This window comes from Penaeus vannamei, chromosome 42, assembly GCF_042767895.1.
Source record: "Penaeus vannamei isolate JL-2024 chromosome 42, ASM4276789v1, whole genome shotgun sequence".
NCBI lineage: Eukaryota > Metazoa > Arthropoda > Malacostraca > Decapoda > Penaeidae > Penaeus > Penaeus vannamei.
The window spans coordinates 4,323,311-4,328,310 of NC_091590.1; the positions used below are offsets into that span (position 1 = coordinate 4,323,311).

At 35.8% G+C, this 5,000-nt stretch overlaps 1 protein-coding gene across 2 annotated transcripts in view; it reads right to left on the reverse strand.

Annotated features, from left to right (window-relative positions):
- The window catches only part of LOC113828268 (mucin-2), a 139,766-nt gene that overhangs the window by 37,609 nt on the left and 97,157 nt on the right, over positions 1-5,000 (reverse strand). The window lies entirely within an intron of this gene.

Sequence of the window (5,000 nt, forward strand, 5' to 3'; positions counted from 1 at the left end):
GGCTCTGTTGAACCTCTTCTGTTCACGCCCACGCACGTAATGTAGGTTTCTTTCACTCTTTCTCTCTGTTTATCTATGTCTACCTGTTTATCTTTTTATCCACCTTTCTTTCTTTCTCTCTCTGAATCTATCTTTCTCTCTCTCTCTCCCTCTCTACCTGTCTATCTTTCTATCTACCTCTCTCTCTCTCCCTCCCCTTTCTCTCTCTCTCTACCTGTCTATCTATCTATCAACCTCTCTCTCTCTCTCCTTGTCTCCCTCTCTCTCTCTCTCTCTCCTTCTCCCCCTCCCTTCTCTCTCTCTCTCTTTCTCTACTCATCTATATCTCTATTTATTTTGTATCATTCGTGGTCTGTTCCTATGACAATTTGTCTGTCATACTCTCCCTCATTCTCATTCTCTCTATCTCTCTACCTATCTATCTATCTCTTCATGACTACATATTTTTATATTTTTTTTGTGGTATGTTCTTATGTCAATCTGTCTATCATACTCTCTCCTTCTCACTCTCTCTTATACACACACTCTGTCTATCTATCTCTCTTTCCCTCTATTTCTTCCAATTTTCTTTCAGTATAAAAAAAAAAGTTAAGTATCTCATGTTAAATTCTATTCCACGGCTTTCCTTGCCTTTTGCTCGCCTTATCACACGGCTGCCATCATCACTTTTAATTCCTGGACCTGTTCTCGTTTTCTACTTTCTCCTTCGCTTTTCCCTCTCTTTCTCATTTTCTCATAACACCCCTCCCTCCGCCCTACCCCCACCACATACACATTTCCCCCCATAAAATGTCCTATTTTTCTATGTAAAAAAGTTACCTCCCCCAACACACATTTTACTTATTTTTTTCCCCTAAATTCTCCTATTTTTCTATTATATATATATATATATATATATATATATATATATATATATATATATATATATATATATATACATATACATATATATCCCTCCCAAACACACACACATTTCTCCTTTTCTTTCTTTTTTCCCTCAAATTTCTTATTTTTCTGTTCTTAAAAAAATCTAACCCCTTGTTTCTCCAGCTGACTCCCTCCCCTGCCTTGACCTCCGCTGACCTGCTGACCCAACCAAGGAGCGGAGATGAGGAAAGGGGGAAGAGGGAGAGGGAGAAGAGGGAGAGGGGGATAAGGAAGAGGAGGAAGGGATAGGAGAGGAAAGGGAGAGGGGGCAAGGAAGAGAGATGGAGGAGGAGGAGGAGGGGAGAGGAGAGGAGAAGGGAAGATATACCAGAAGATAGAGGGGGAGAGGAAGAAGAAAAAGGAGGAGGAAGGAGAGGGAGAGGAAGAAAGAAATGGAGAAGGGAGGAGAAGGAGAGGAGAAAACAAAAATGGAGAAAGAGATAAGAAGGAAGAGAAAGAATAGAAGAGGACAGAGAATGAGGAAAAAAGACAAGGGAGGTATAACAAGAACGAAAGAAGAGTAGAAGACGAGGAAAAAAAAGGCCAGGAAAAAGAAGAAGGAGAAAGGAGAAAAGGACAGGAGAAAGAAAAAGAGAACGATCGGAAACAAGAATAAGAGAAAAAAAAAGGAACGATTGAAGGAAGAGGAGATAGGATCTAGGACACTCCCATAAGGACACGAGTCAGTTCCGAGTGTCAGACGAGGTGATGTCAGCCAAGCACAGGTCGCTGCCAATTGCGAAACAGCTGACGAAGAGGCTGTCAGCTGCTGACATCTTGGCGCTTGGGAGACAGGTTTCGGGGGCGTCAGAGGACCTGTTTTTACGTGCAGCTAAAGCAATGTATCTATGTGTTTGTCTCTAAGTATATATATATATATATATATATATATATATATATATATATATATATATATATATATATATGCATATATATATGCATATACATACATACATACATATATATATATATATATATATATATATATATATATATATATATATATATATGTGTGTGTGTGTGTGTGTGTGTGTGTGTGTGTGTGTGTGTGTGTGTGTGTGTGTGTGTGTGTATGTATATATATATATATGTATATATATATAATATATAATATACATAATATATAATATATATATATATATATACACGTGTGTGTGTGTGTGTGCACATACATATACATGCGTAAAAAAACATGCATATATATATATATATATATATATATATATATATATATATATATATATATATATATACATATATTATATATATATATATATATATATATATATATATATATATATATATATATATACATATATATATATGTGTGTGTGTGTGTGTGTGTGTGTGTGTGTGTGTGTTTTGTACGTGTTTATGTATCAAGCATTTATGTGTATGTACATACGCATACACACACTCACGAAAATACATACATACATACATACATACATACATATATATATATATATATATATATATATATATATATATATATATATATATATATATATATATATATCCCTCCTCATATCCCCAACCATCCATCACTCCACTCTTCCGCAACCTACGTGCCCGTCCTGCCAAAGCCTAAGTAAGCAAGTACTTCCTCGGCCTTTGCGGACGGCAGCCATCGACCCGCTCAGATTCTGCGGGTGTCAACGCGCCATAACCACTCGAATGGCGTCGGCAGCCCCCCTGTCCCCGCAGCGTCGACGCCATCACTGTGACAGCGACGCATTAAAGCTCAGATATACAACGGGGGCAATTAAGCTAGAGCGTGAGTGACAAGCGAGTGGGAGGAATCGGGAGACGGGGCGGGATGGGGGTTTGTGGCGATCCTTGCATAGATTTTACGTGGGTGTGGGCGTAGGCGAGGGGCGTGCATATATAATGGTGGTGGGCGTGAAGATTAGTAGGTGTCCCAATCGGCTGGTAGGGAGGTGCCCCGTCATCTCTCGCTCGTGAAAGTCGTATTTACAGGAGGTTTTGACGTTCATCAAGGCGGTTCTGTGGAGTTTATGAGATCGCTTTGTTTACGTGGCTACTGCAGGGATCTTGAATATAAATATTTTCCCTTTTGTTTTTGTTGAAGAGACCGTTTTATTTTACTAGAGGATCTTGTGTATAAATATTTTCCCTTTTATTTTTTGTTTAAGGGACCGTTTTATTTCACTGCAGGGATTTTGTATATAAATATTTCTCCTTTTGTTTTTGTTTAAGAGATCGTCTTATTTTACTGCAGGGATCTTGTATGTAAATATTTCCCCTTTTGTTTTTTGTTTAAGAGATCACTTTATTTACGTAGCTACTGTATTAGGTCATATATGTATACATATATATATGTATATATATATATATATATATATATATATATATATATATATATATATATAAAAGGTTTATCCCTTTTTTTACTATCTTAAAAGAGATCTTTTGTTTACGTGGCTACTGTATAGAGGTCTTATATTTAAATATTTCCCTTTTATTTTTGTTTAAGAGATCTCGTATATAGATATTTTTCTTTTATTTCTACCGAGAGTTTAAGAGATCCTTTTGTTTACGTTTTTAGTGCAGGGATCTTCTATATAAAGAGGAATTCGTATCTGATGAAAATGGCGGTTGAATTTTCTCTTCTTTTGATATAATTAAATGAATGAATGAATGAAAATACAGAATAAAAAAATAAATGAATAAATAGAAAAAAACAAGGAGATTAGAGACACGGAGATATGTTATTTAAAAACGTAAAAGGCTTCACAATCAAATTAAAAAGCAATTCCAGATATTCAAACGATAATATAATAGGCCTTTGATATCGATCAATCAAATGAACTGTTATTAATCGTTTCGACAAGGAATTTAATTGTGTTACGTTATCGGAAATGTTATCAATATATTTCAATTATTGTGATGTTGCCAATTAAGATAGAAAGGAACAGATATCGATTGAGATAAAGAAATATAAAAAAAGTGAGTGACGTGGCGGAATTCTCTAGTTTTTATATATAAATAAATGTTATTTTTTATACAGAGAAAACGGGGGTTGTGCCTTCCATTCAGACTCTCATTTGATCATTATTTTAAGAAGAATGGTAGAAATTCTTTTGTAATTTAGTCGACCATTCAAAGTACAGATCATTTCTCCGTTGATTAAAAAGAAAGAAAAACAATAATGTTGATAATAATTACTAACAATAACAAAGGTAAAGATAAAAGTAAAAATAATACTGATGATGAAATGATACGGATTATAATGATAATGATAATAATAATGATAAGAATGATGATAAAGTAATAATGATTACATAATAATAGTGATAATAATAATAGTAATAATAATGATGATGATAATGATAATAGTAATGATAATGATGATGATAATAGTAATAATAATGATGATAATGATAATAGTAATGATAATGATAATAGTAATAATGATCATGATTATAATCATTATAACATCAGTGGCAAAAGCGATGATAAACAACTATCTACTTTCTCATCCATATCCCCAATTCATTATCCCAAAGGGCACGCCAGCCACCCAGACCTTCCCTCATAATAAGGAAAGGTCGAGGAAGCAGCGACGGGCGGAGGAGAGAGACGGGCGGGCGCGCGATCCGTCCGTCCTCCTCAAAGGTCAAGCGGCTAATGAGGCCTTTAACACTCCGTCCTGACATTACGCCTCGTGATAGGTCCGTCGGCACGCGAGACGAGCATCGAGAAGCGCACTTTATGGCGGGCTTTTACGCTCGGGGTAAAATAAGGGTTTATGGATGAAATAAGAGGTACTAGAGGGAGAAATGTTGCTAGATGGGAAAGAAAAAAAATCGGTTTGATATATATTAGTGTTGTATTCCCGCGAAAGTTCGTTCGGGAGTTTTTAAAAGAAAGACAAAAGAGCGTCGAGAAGCGCACTTTATGGCGGGCTTTTACGCTCGGGGTAAAATAAGGGTTTATGGATTAGATAAGAGGTACTGGGGGGAGAAATGTTGGTAGAAAGGTTAAGAAAAATATTTGGGTTTGAAGGAGTTTAGTTTTAAATAGAGTTTTGCATTCCCGCGAAAGTTTGT